Source organism: Acanthochromis polyacanthus, chromosome 17, assembly GCF_021347895.1.
Source record: "Acanthochromis polyacanthus isolate Apoly-LR-REF ecotype Palm Island chromosome 17, KAUST_Apoly_ChrSc, whole genome shotgun sequence".
Lineage (NCBI taxonomy): Eukaryota > Metazoa > Chordata > Actinopteri > Pomacentridae > Acanthochromis > Acanthochromis polyacanthus.
The window spans coordinates 24,471,938-24,485,322 of NC_067129.1; the positions used below are offsets into that span (position 1 = coordinate 24,471,938).

A 13,385-nucleotide genomic window follows, 5' to 3' on the forward strand; every position below is an offset into this window, starting at 1 on the left:
AAAGGTGACAGACATTTATAGCCTTTTACAACACTACAGCTTGTAGAGTCTGACAAAACGTGCAGGATGATGACACTGTAACTTAAACATGACTGGTAAAAAGCTAAATATGGAATTAGCTCTAAAAACTACCAAATTAGAAAACCCAATTTAATTTGTAGTTCCCACAGTAATAAGTAATAGGTTGTCCTATGCCTTAATTATATTGTTTCTAAAAATGGGAAGATGAATGTAAAGGCTGAAAATGGACGTGAATATACTGGAGAACTTTCTCAGAGAAATGTGACAGTTGCTCCTGGACTGCACTGCAGAATGGAGATAAGGAGAAGTCACGAGGAGTCGAGAAGAACTGACAACTGCTATCAGTTTGAAGAAAGAATCTCGCAGATATCATCTGATCTGATAAGGCCCTACAGGAGAGGCTAATGTGCTTTCATTACATAACCAAGATCAACACTGATAAATAATGCAAATTGCTCACATAACAAGATCAAGAAGAAATATAAAAGAGATCAACAAATTTGACATGTCAAAAATCACGACTTCATTCCTTCAAGTATGACATTTGTGTTTCATTGTGGCTCCATTTTCTATTGGACCCACTAATTTAGCAGCAATGACTCTAGGAAAAACAAAATACAAAATATTATACAAGTTTACGTCCACAAGAACTCACAAATATCAGTCCCTTATTCAGAAAAAACGGTAATTATATTTTGACTGAAAAAAAATTGCATGTATAATCATTTGAAGGTGCCACCTGCAGTACAACTGCTGCTCAGCAAATATAGAACAGACAGACAATTTTTTATTTAGTTCACACAAACCCACTACTACTATTTAACAGCTACAAAGGAATATCTGTCATGCATATACACATTCATTGCACAAATATGTAACTTGGCCAGCTCAGCTTGCCACAACCACAAAGTGTCTTAGATCACACAGTGAAATCCAAGCTAACCAGTCCTGACCATTCACTGACCTTATGCAGTCTCTGGTGCAGTGCAGACAAAGTGTGCTTCAGTGCAAACATTTACTGTATGTGTTTGGGTAGAATATAGAACAGATGAAAGTGAAATGCATACGGCTATCAGTAGGAACTGAGTGCAAAAATGAACATCCTGTCAAAGCCATTAATGCAAACCTTAAAAAAACACTTGTGATGATTGAGGAAACTGCAGTCCTGCAAAAGAGCAGCTGCTGTACTTGTTGCCTTCCTGTGTAGTGCTTAATTAGGCAAAGTGCACTCAGGTATGGTTGGATGCTTTTGCAATAATCAGTCATTTTACGCCATCCAGAGAATAGAATCAAAGAGGTTCAAACTTTGTAAAGTACAACCAACCAATGCTTTGCAGCTATGTTAAATAGGAGTATTTTAAACTAATACCATGGGCATAAACATGATGGCTCCACAACCTATAACAAACAGACCACAAAAAGCAGCAATGTGAGTAACTGAACTATTAAGCACCCTATATGCTCCTAACAGCAATGGCTATATTTAAAAATATATTAAGACGGTAGGTTATATGTCAGTCTGCATCATCATATCCTCTTGAGTTCCTTCCTGCCTGGCTCTGTGGTTAGAAGTAAGATTTAAAAAGCTAAATATACTTTAACATAACATACTGAAAGCATAACATGAGCCTAAATAGCACACCCTCTGGTTAGCCACTGCTGTAAAAACTTAAATACTACCCCTACACAGCTTATGGATTGCAAAGTTTAGCCTTGTCACATTTCCCCTTTAAATACACTGAGGTAATTGACAGAAATGTGAGAAACCTGGCAGAAATATTGGTAGCAGATGTTCTCAGTCAATTTCTTCCTGACTTGTTATATAAAATGACTTTAGTTGCTCCTATTTCAAACATTTACATTTCAATCAGACAGTCACCAGCTTCATCTTCAATCCAAAATAAACTTCATCGTCCCTGAAAAGCTACAAAACAATGACTGAAGATATAGCAACACAGTCCAAAATCATCCAAGAGCTTAAGGCAGTGAGTAATGTGGAAGAGGGTACTGGCAAATTGGTGTCATAGAGAAAATGCTCGAGAAAAAAGCAAACATGCAGAAACAGTGGTGCACTTCACTCACGTGTTTGGTACTGGATGCTGTCCCACAGCCTGCCCTCTGCCTGGGTGCCCTGCAGCACAACTGACCAAAATATTTGTCCTTTACTGAGCTCTACAGAGACTCTGTGGGTGAGAATGAAGGGTCAGAATCAACGTCTGTCTGCCTCCATGCAGCAGTCATAATGAGGAAGTGCTGCAGGCTGCCAACCGCTGTGTGCTGTTGCCTCTTTCACTCTCTCTCATACTAAAGGGAAGAGAGCAATTGTGTCTCAACCATGGGCATGTTTTTCTCTTCTCAAAGTTTTTCCAGACCTTTCCTTACATGTGACAAACAGACAGCATGAAACGGAGAATGGACCAGGATGAGGAAAACCTCTTCAACATGTGACCTGGGAACTACTGAGCCATGCACTGTCTGAATAAGGGTAATTATTGTTTATTGGGAGTGATCACACACCCTAAACCACTGTGAGAAGGACAGGTTCCTGTATTTGATTCACCGTGGAACTACTATGTGTGCAGCTTTTTTTTTTTTTTTTTTTTTTTGGGGGGGGGCACAACAATTTTACTGTATCGTTAAACTAAAGAAACACAGCTGTGTAGAACAATTACTGGTGATCTTTTAGTGTCATGTCTGTGCATTATTCCCAATTTATATCCGACTCCCTTAAGTAGATTTTGAAAAATAAAGATTGATTCATGACACTGTTATGAGCTTTTTATTTCCAAATTATCTGCAGACTGGTTGGGCACAAGCAGCAATCAACAAAAACAAAGCCAATCTTTGTCTCAGAAACATTCCATAATACGAGGGTGGTTCAGTTGTGGAGGGGTCAGCAATTTATGTTCTTCCATACTGGTCTAATTTTGATCCCACAAAGAGCAGCATGCTGAGGCCGTCGAGCATGTGGGTAGCGAGCATACTGCACTCTGGGTGGGGATAAAACAAGCCTCAGTTTGTGGCAAGTGGTAAACTGAAGAACTTGGTTTGACCACACCCCAACAACACCACAAAACTGCCTTTTAAAGGGGAAAGAGTTGAGTAACAGTTCAGAACGCTTTTTAGGCATGACATACAGTTTCACACCCTGCTGCAGACACAGATTTCAAATGTGATTTGACATTCACTACATGCTTTAGACTACATAGATTCTGCAATGTTGCCACTGATGACATAACCTCAGATTGCAGCTTTTACATGGTGTCAAAACACTGCATCTTTCCTGTGATTGCTCACCACCCCTGTGGTCATATATTTTTGTGGGACAACTATGGATTACACTATGACCACAAGAGATATTTTTTTTCATCATGTTTAAAGGGTATCTGTGAAAATTAAATATCCTGATGCTACAGAAATAGTTAACATTCCAATTGCTCTGTTATTTTACCATATGTAAAATGGCTATAGGGGTCAACTGTAGAGACATAGTTGACAATGATGACTTTATATTCTTTTTCTATTCCTGTCTACCCTTTATGAATGGCTGTAGTGCGGACCCAACATGCCCAATGGGGGTAATAGTTCAAAAACACTGACCCGTGACTCCAAATCCCACAAGGAAGTGAAATTCATCATGTATTAAAATAAAATCCTAGCAAAGCCATGCAATAGTTCACATTTCACTTAAAATCACATGACATTACTTTTCCTAAAATATGAAATTAAATTTTTAGTTAAACTTTTCCAACTGGGCACTGTCTGTCTAATAACTGTCAACTGCCAATACATTTACAGAGATGTGTGAAAAAGGGTGCAATGCCATCAGATATAAGGATGCATCTGTTTATATCCTCTCAACCAGGCTTAACATTGGTTATTAAATGCACATTAAGGGTTTGGTTTAGTTCTCAAATATGACTTATGAGTTACATTGTTTTTCAGCACCAATCAATCAGACAACAGTCATTAAAGGCTGCTTAACTGTCATTCAGTCACTGCAATGTTCTGTGAAAGATGGAAATCAGTAAGACAACAAAATGTGTAATGTGGCTCAGCTCCAACTGCCAGTTCCTATTAGCACACACTTTGAACTGTGCTTTACAGCATAGCTATTTACTTGAATTCTCAAGATTGCTGATCATAAATTAGCAAAGCAAAATGACAAGAATCAGCCAAAACTGTTGAAGAACTCTGCCAATCACTGACAAACATCCATCGGCTTTTTATCTAGTACTGAGGTGTTTTGCCAAGAGGGTGTAGCACCTGTGCAGGGCTTTCCATTGGCTAGCGTATTTTTGTTGCATGAACAGAAAGACAGTCCAGTATGTCCAAAACAGACCATAGACTTGAAGGAGCCAAGGTAATGGCCACTTCATTTACTTCATATCCACCTCCACAATGCAATCATGCGATCCAATGAGAGACCAGTAATTACCAGTAAGTATACCGACTATGTCTCAGCCATACAAACACCCAACTTGCGCATGATGAATTTGCTAAGAATTTCCAAACACAATAAGGTTCCATACTGCCAAGAACGTCTATATAAAATAAAACTCAACACCGACAATATGAATGAATTTGGAAATAGGAAACAACAGACCCCTGGAGGATGAAACAGGCCAAACATTAATAAATAATGATGGAACATGAAGCCACGTGGCTGGATGATCTTGGGGGGATTCCTGCCATTGTGTGATACAAAAGGTTGAGTGAACAGGGCATTGAATAACACACTTCCCAGACAAAAATAACAGCAGACACACTGAAACTCATACAGTAAATGCAGCCTGATTCATGATCTCTTCCTTTTCCCTCCTCTGGCACCAGGAAAAAGCACTGAGTCAGAGTCTCCACACAGACACAACACTGAATGCGGCATGTGAAAACAAATATAAAATGTGCAAAGATGGTGATTCAGCTGTGGCTAAAAATACATCAGTTTCCATGATCATTATGGATGTGAAAGCTGAAGCAACTCTGTACAAAATCTGCATAATTTAAAAAGATACATTATTGTAGGATTTCAATGTGAAATTTCAGTTTTGTTCAGAAAACAAAGTAACACTGACTGGAAATTTTAATATTAGAGTAATTCTTTTCAAGGAATGCTTGGAGTGTTACCAAACTTCACTAAATTAAAGCCTTCTGCTGGTGACTGGTTCCCTGGCTTTAAGATGCTAAAATATTTAGCAAAATGAGAAGACTCAATAAAATATTGCATTCATTTGTAGTGACAGAAGTAACTTTTTATAGTGTAAAACTCTGCACAGCCTCACAAAATGAACAGAATGTGGTTAGTAATTTTGAAACAGATCTCTAAGAGGATTAAGCTGTGATTTCACAGAGTATGCATTATTGTACAGCTAAGTAGATAAGTGAGAGATTCCAATGTAACCTGTCATTTTACATTTAAAAATACAAAACATCAAGACAAACAGGCCAAGGAAAAAACAAGCAATATTTAAAAGAGCCGACCATTATATCTTTACTGATAACGCTGTATTTGAGGGTCTGATTTAATTTAAACTCAACAACACCAACTTCAAGATGTGCATAAATTCTATCATGTACATCTTGATATAGTTGTTACGGTCTGTTGTTTGTCACCACTGATGTAGCAACTTGTGAAATTGTGGTATTCAGAGATGGATTACTATCAGAAACCCAGCCTGAGTCCTCATTATAAGCTAATGGCGACTAAAACCTTGTCTAGCTATGATGCTGTCCAACAGTTGAAATGGCTGGATGCTAATCACAGTGTATCAAGAGTACTGAAAATAAGCTTCTTACAAATGAAAGAGAGATTATCTATCTGTTGCTTCTGCTGGTGTTGCTGTGCTGCTACTATTGGTATCACATTACCATAGCAGCAGCTCAACAAATGGCCATCTGCACTCGAGTTAGTGAACAGATTATTGTTGCTATTTAAAAACATAGCAGTGCATCCAAGCATTATTTCAGACAACACTGGAATTGGCAATATATACAAGAGGAAAATATGTGTCCACATGTATTTATGTGTTAATTAAGCCTGACCACGTCAGCAGCTCTGAAGCATCTGTACAGCATCTGGATGTAGGAAAGGAGCATGTGCAAAGTCATTATTTCAGCTAAAGTGAAACAGGAAGAGCGTGGGATTAGTTTGTATCCCATGCTGTGAGACGGTCTCTGTTCTCCCTCTGTGTTCCCCCTTTAGTCTGGAGGGATGTGAAACTAGTCTGCAACAGGATGCAGAAAGAGGTATTAGAAGAAATACAGCCAGGTTTCACACAAAACAATGCAGCAAATGTGCGTCTCTTTCTACAGTCTGTGGTAATTTGTGAGAATTTAATGTGAACAGAGCCATTAAGCCAAACACACTAAAAATAGTACAAATAGTTAGCCTAATAGCATAATTGCCCAAGTCATTTTTTGGCCTTCATGACTTAGGCAACTATGCTATTAGGCTAACGAAATACTAACACACTTTTGATGCTTCAGACTGCACTCCAGGGATTGGAGAACTCTGAACCTACAGCTAAGAAACAATAGTTCACATGTGAAATGCACTGTACATGCTTCAGGTTACTAACTACAGTATTAACTGCCTTTGTCTGATTCAGCGGATGTTAATTAATGCTAGAAAGTAACCAAGAATCCCACTAAGCCCACCCTAAAGCATGATGTCACATTTTCTCAACCTAAACATAGAAAAACTATCTCTCGGCATCTGAATATGAAATAGCCTAAAGACGAGAGCTGTTGCTTAAATCAGCATCTTCTTGTTAAGGAAAAGTTGAGAAAAACATACAGCTAGTGAGGAAAGTGCTGAGTTAATGACTTCCTTCGATTTGGACATAGATCAATAGGTTGTTCAGCTGGCTCTTGGGCCTATACTGCAGGGGTTCAGAACTTTTAAAATAATTTGGATCTATGCTTATTAATTGTGATTACTCAAGAGAGAGGGGTGGAGACATCAATTCCCCCTTTTCAATATTCACACATCAAAACGAGTTGTAATTTTTGTGAAGCTGTGCACTTTAATTTGAATTTTAATGCAGATTACTAACTTTGATACAACTCAACAGCTGAAACTTGGTATCTATTTTTTTATTTTTCTATTTTCCTGTACAAAACAGGAACGGTTTATGACGGTTGTTCATAAAACCGTTGCACTGAAAAAAGTAATTAATAAAAAAAGTCTTCCCTTTAAAAAGTTTTTTTTTTTCCCAGTATTAGCACCATGATCTTTTTGGCCCTGACTAAGCAATAAAAACCTGATACCCTGAACTGTGCTAACTCATAGCAGTCACAATTAGCCATTATTTCCCACAAAACTGCTCTGTCCTGGATTCGTCAAGCACACAGTAGTAGGAGCTGAGATGGATACAGCCCTCCTCATGCATATTTCATCTGCTTCATCCTTCTCAGAGCCAGGCTCCCTCGAGGGCCAAACTTCCTGCTCTGATGGTGTCAAAGTTCTTGTCTGATAAACAGTCAGTCAGAGCCACGTTGCAGGAACTTTAGCTACTTTCCAGCCTGCCTTGCTGGCTACAAATACAAAGAGTGGGCGGATTGTAGAGAAACACTAGCATCCACGAGGACTGCGAGGAAATAAAAGCACAGAGCTCTGTGATTTTCCAGAATGGAACATCAAAGTATTAGCACCACTGATGACAGTTACTGTCCAGCCCAAAAGAAGTATTCCCTTCTCTGTGTCTTTAGAGTTTGCAACAGGACACAGTGGCATGAGAGCTATTTGATGAGCACAGTGGGTGTGTACAATTTAAATTGTATGGAGACCAACAGAGATTACAATGGGTCAGACATCATTCAGATACCAAGCAAACATTATAATGGCACTCCCCATGCATGTGTAAAGATCATACATGGAAACTCGCTTGACTTGTTTACTTGGCTGGAATAACGCAATCATTTTAAATCATCTATTATTGCATTTTTACAATTTACAATTTATTGTCCTTGCCCTCAGGCAACAGTGGAGGCAAACAAGTCTGATATTCATATTTCTTTACTTTACCTCAGACATGGCTCAGATGACCTATTTACAAAAAGAGTAGCATTCCTTGGAGCCAGTGAGCTACACTGAGATGCTTGTCAAGTATGTGGTCTGTTTCCGGGACATTCATGAACTAAAAACATAGCCAGAGGAAAAAGATGCTTGGAGCTACCTTCCTTCATGAACAAACACCCGCCAGACAGAAAACAATATGTGCCTGGACAATGCATTTTCTCCATCGATCTTTTGGGAAATTATGTTGGACAAAAAAAAGAGAAAATACTGCACCTGGCAATACTGTGGAGGCTGGGAACCATCTGTGCCTTTGCAAGGCAAAAGTATTGAGTTAAAATATCACAAACTAAAGCTGCAACCTGCTGACAACATACAGGGAAGCCACACACTCAGCTACAAAGAGGGACGCTTGTATTTATTCAACTGGCTGAATGTCAATCTAGAACTCATTCCTGCTCGAATCAATTCATCTCCTCTTATCTCCACAATTAAAGCCTCCTCCATTGCAGTAAAGGACATGCCACTCCAACTGCATGTAGACAAGACCTCGCCTCTTGAGGACAGATAACAACTCTTTCTTCTCAGATCACACCGAGTGCCTCTCTCTGAATGGCTGTATTAGAGAGGGAGAAAGCAAGCTGACAGTTCTGCTAGACAGAGAAATCAGCTTCTGACCATATTAATATTTTCCTATGATCTTCCTGCTGAGGAGCTTAAGAGCTGTCCTTGATATAGACAAAAGGTCACCACACATAGCAATAAATACGTAATGAATGTTTACATAGAGACAAACCACAGCACTTCGCAAAACTAATATCAGAGCACAAAAGTAATACTTCAGATACTCTTCACCAATCAGCAAGAACATTAACACCAGATAAACAGGTAAAGTGAATAACATTGATCAGCTTGTATCAATGCAATGCTCTGCTGGGAAACACTGGGTTCTGGCATTAGTGTGAATGATATTTTGACACATACCACCTACCTAAACACAGTTGCAGGCCAAGCATACCCCTTTATGGCAACCTCACCTCCTGATGACAGATACGTCTCCCAGAAGGATACTGTGTCCTGCTACGCTGCAAAAACTGTTCAGGAATGACTCAAAGAACACAACAAAGAGCCCAAGACATTGACTCGCCCTCCCAATCTATTTGAGCATCTGCGGGATGCCATGGAGCAAGCACTGAGGCCACACCCCACAACCCACAGGAACCAAATCATCTGCTGCCAACGTCCTGGTGCCAGACACCCCCAGAGACACCGTTTCCATGTCCTGACTAGTCAGAGCTGCTTTGAAGACACAAGAGTAACTTAAACATTATTAGGCAGGTGGTTTAATTATTGTGACTAACTGGCTTGTAAGTATTTAGCAACCACTTTGAACTGACACACCGATTGTGTTCTTCATTTATATTTGGATCTTTGACAAAACATTGAAGTTCATTTTAAGAAAATAGCTGGCGTCTTGGGCAAAACATTACATTTGTTTGCTCCAAATGACTATATCTGTAAAGGAAACCGTTACCAAGATGCACAGTGCACACAGTCAGTGCACTTGATGGTCTGCAGAAGCTTCCAAAACTGCACAACCCAGACACAGACAGCATGATATTCTTTATCTGGTCTTGAATTTGTTTGCAGATAAGATCCACTTCAAACTACATTTTTCATCTCAGAGACTATGTTTATCTCTAGCGTAGCTGTCACTCCACATTGTTGACATGCCACACTATACAGCCAACAGAAATATTGAACTTGACACCTAAAATCCCTAACAACAACTCCAACCTGACTCTTGGCACTAATATACTATGCCACAAGGTCACTCTAGCAGGTTTCTTGTAAGTTATATCAAGGTATTGGGAGTTTGGACAGTCTGCATGTGAATGTGAGAACTATATTGATTGTCTTCAGAGTTACATTGAGTCAGTAGGTCATTATTATTGTGGAATGTCCTTCCATAGAAACTAACAGGGCATCTGTGATCGAAGAGCATCTGTCACTAGAAGACTCCACTTGCTGTCTTTCACCACTGATAATATAACCGGGCAAACTCACTCTAAATGTTATTTCACACCCACTCTGATTCATTTGATACATCAGTTACAGCACGTGGATGAAGGACTCCACTTTTTCTCTTCATTTTCCCACCATCCCCTAACAGTGTAGTTACCATAAGTGATTCCAGGACACCAGCACTGGCTAGAGATATTTCTGAGAGCAGACCTTGAATTCTCCTGAGAATGTCACATTTTCACATGCACTAAAATTCCTCTCATTGAGCAGAGCAAGTCAAGGAGATCACCAGATATAATTTTCTGTCTAACAAAACAAGCCATTTTACCACTGCAGAAATGGACATAGGTGCACCCCACATAAGCCCTGGTTATAAATAGCACACCAATGACAGGAACTGGCTGGATAATGAGTTGAACAAAGGATGAGAGAAGCTACAGAAAAACCTGGGGAGGATTCATTACACCAGGTTCTGCAAGGACATAAGCATGTTCACCAAAAGCAAACACAAAGCCATTAAATTATTAATACATTTAAAATTTAAAAATCCCATCAGTTGCATCTTGTCTTTATGTAATATCTCTGGCTGCTAACACTGTGATAGTATATGTCACTGACAGAGAAAAGACAGGAGAATCTTCCATCAGTAAATATTGAGGATACAGTCTGACTGCCCATGGCTACACTGACACATGACCCACATTCTAAGTCTAGCACAGCCTGTCCTGAACATAACCCCAAAGGCCAACGACAGATTTCAACTATTTCCCCTTCTTGGATGGCTAGCCAAGGGAAAAAAGTGGCTGTAATTATCTGCAAACAAATCCATATTGACTGCATCGTAAATGACTGGTGCACGGCTCATGTTTGAATTCTCTTTTCTCCTGGCATAATCAAAAGCAACAGAAACAAGTGAAAGCTGTCATTTGTTGCCAGTTTGGCTTCTCCCAAAGCAGTCATGCATGAGTCACAATAAGGCTGGTCTATACACTTGACTACGATGGGAGCTCTGCAATTAGAAAATTTTACAACGTAACTTTCTCTTCTGTCATTACTGAGATGTCCAATTACGCTGCACAGCAAGCCACTGCTAAAACAGCAAATGTTTATTATTCAAACATCTTTATTTTAGCCACTGATCTGGTGTTTCTGGAACACTTTGGTAATGTGGTTTACCAGTAAATGTTACCTGGCAAGAGTAGAATCACACACAGTAGCTTAGTCAGGATTGTGTACCATATTGAAGCATTTAAGGAGCTATTAAAGGCATAAACTACAAACTTTCACAGATAGCCCTAAACACAACAAAGCCCTGTTGGACGGCTTCACAAGGAACTGATCTAATGAGAAACAAATGGCAGGCTGATCATGTGAACAAACACAGCCTGGAGGACACGGAAGCGGTTCCAAAGGCAACTTACCATTGGCAGTATGATGTGAAATTTACATAAAACCTAAACAGCACAGCTGATTTGGTTAATTCATTAGTCACTTTGTCTCCTGGTACAATCCCAGGTTTATGTCTGGGAGAGGCAGGTGGTAGATAACACCCAGCTACTGTACACAAATAAACTGTGTGGAAACCTTTCATGGATTTGGATCCTTGTATTGTTGAAACCAACTACGTGTATTACTGTGGCTACCACTGAGGTAACAGAGATCAATTAGGATCTCTGCTGCATGTTTGTGAGGATTTTTGTATCAGTCTGGGGTTTTTGACAAACTATAATAATCCCAGTATGCTTAAATCTGATTTCCTCTACATTCAAAACAATTTCCAAAAAAGTCAAAGAAAAAAATCTAAATGTTAATAAATTATTAACTTTAACTTTTAAATTGATTGTTGTGAATTTTCTAATAGTGGATGAGTGTAAAATTGTGTTTACATACTGATGAAAATTAGCTGGCATGTCCCTCCACACAGAGGAAAAGTTACTGAGCTGCCTGGTAAGATATTACACGACCATTTTCTTGGTAATTTTAACACTATCATTCCATTAATACTTCTACTTGGTGGGGAAAAGAAGTGAGAAAATCAAACTGATGCTCAGAGAGCTAATGCTCGAGCAGGGATCCTGTTGAACTCACGACTCTGCATAGGGCAACATTAGCAAGTAAACTGAAACACTGAGGACGAAATGTGAAGCCGCTTGAAATGGGAAGTATTATCCTGCAGACGTCCGTGTTGCTCTACTTACATTTGCCCAACATTAGTCATACAGTGACACGTTCAATTAGCGTGAAAACAACATGTCCCTGGGCTAATTTTATGACACGCTGTTGTGGCATCAGAGACATGTCTGCTTCTGAGTGAAGTCACCACATTACGGCACTACTGTGACTGTTGCTAACGAGCTGTCATGTCAGTTTGCGGTTAACTGAACGAACCAACTGATCTCGAGCGACTCTCAGCCCGCTTCACCGTCCACCGACACGGCACAACGTTAACGGTAAAGTTCACGTATTTTATAAGTCAACAAACTGACGGGAAGAAGCAGGAACGTCGTATTGTGATGGAGGAACATAGTACGTAGACAGAAGCTTCTCCTCACCTGCTCCGTGTTGCGGCGCCGCTGCTGTTGTGTGTGTCAGGATGCTGCTGCTGCCGCCGCGCGCACGCGAGTCATTAAAGAGTCAAAACCGGCCCGTGCAGGAGCCGGTAGGTGGAGCGCGTGAAGAGAGTTTGGCGCAGTGCTCGAATGGGTTTCTGGGAAATGCAGTCTGTTTACAAACAGTCGTTTAATTAGACTGTATGATATGCAGTCTAATAGTCGTCGTAACTAATAGTCGTCACCATTCCCAGTTGGCTACTTATATAAACAAGTGTTCTGAAATTCCATAAATCAGAAAATGTTTCGTTTTCTTTTCAAGAAATAAATGGTTTTCATCGTCTGGCTTTGTGTTGCCTCTATGTATCAAACATCTTTTATCTTTTCAATTTCGACCACTCGGGACGGTAAACAAATCTCAGTCTCCTTTGCAGTACTAGATATTTTGACTCTCATTTTGTAAGGCAGTCATGGCTCTTAAATAAACTAAATTCTGAATTTATACACTTATATTTGATGTCCAAAACTGTTTTGTGAAATTTGACCCTTTTTTCTATTTTGGTGAAGGATTTGATTTTTTTTTTTTTTTTTTTTTTTTTACAAGTGTACAAAATTCTAGGAATTGGGATAGATAATATTCAATTGACTTCATGCACATAGTGTATTTCACTTTATGCCCTAAAATCTGCCTTTGGTTACAAATTTTGGGTGATGCAAAATTAATAAACGTGTCATAGATAGATAGATAGATAGATAGATAGATAGATAGATAG

General features: G+C 39.4%; 1 protein-coding gene across 2 annotated transcripts in view; it reads right to left on the reverse strand.

Annotated features, from left to right (window-relative positions):
- Window positions 1-12,745, reverse strand: part of specc1 (sperm antigen with calponin homology and coiled-coil domains 1) — a 77,266-nt gene extending 64,521 nt beyond the window's left edge. The window contains exon 1 of one of the 2 annotated variants that reach the window (XM_022199345.2): window positions 12,616-12,745. The gene's annotated coding sequence lies outside the window, so the exon portion shown is untranslated. Of the gene's footprint in view, window positions 1-2,103; window positions 2,211-12,615 lie in introns of those variants that run through there. The other variant, XM_022199347.2, reaches the window with a different exon arrangement.
- Window positions 12,746-13,385: the final 640 nt, after the last annotated feature.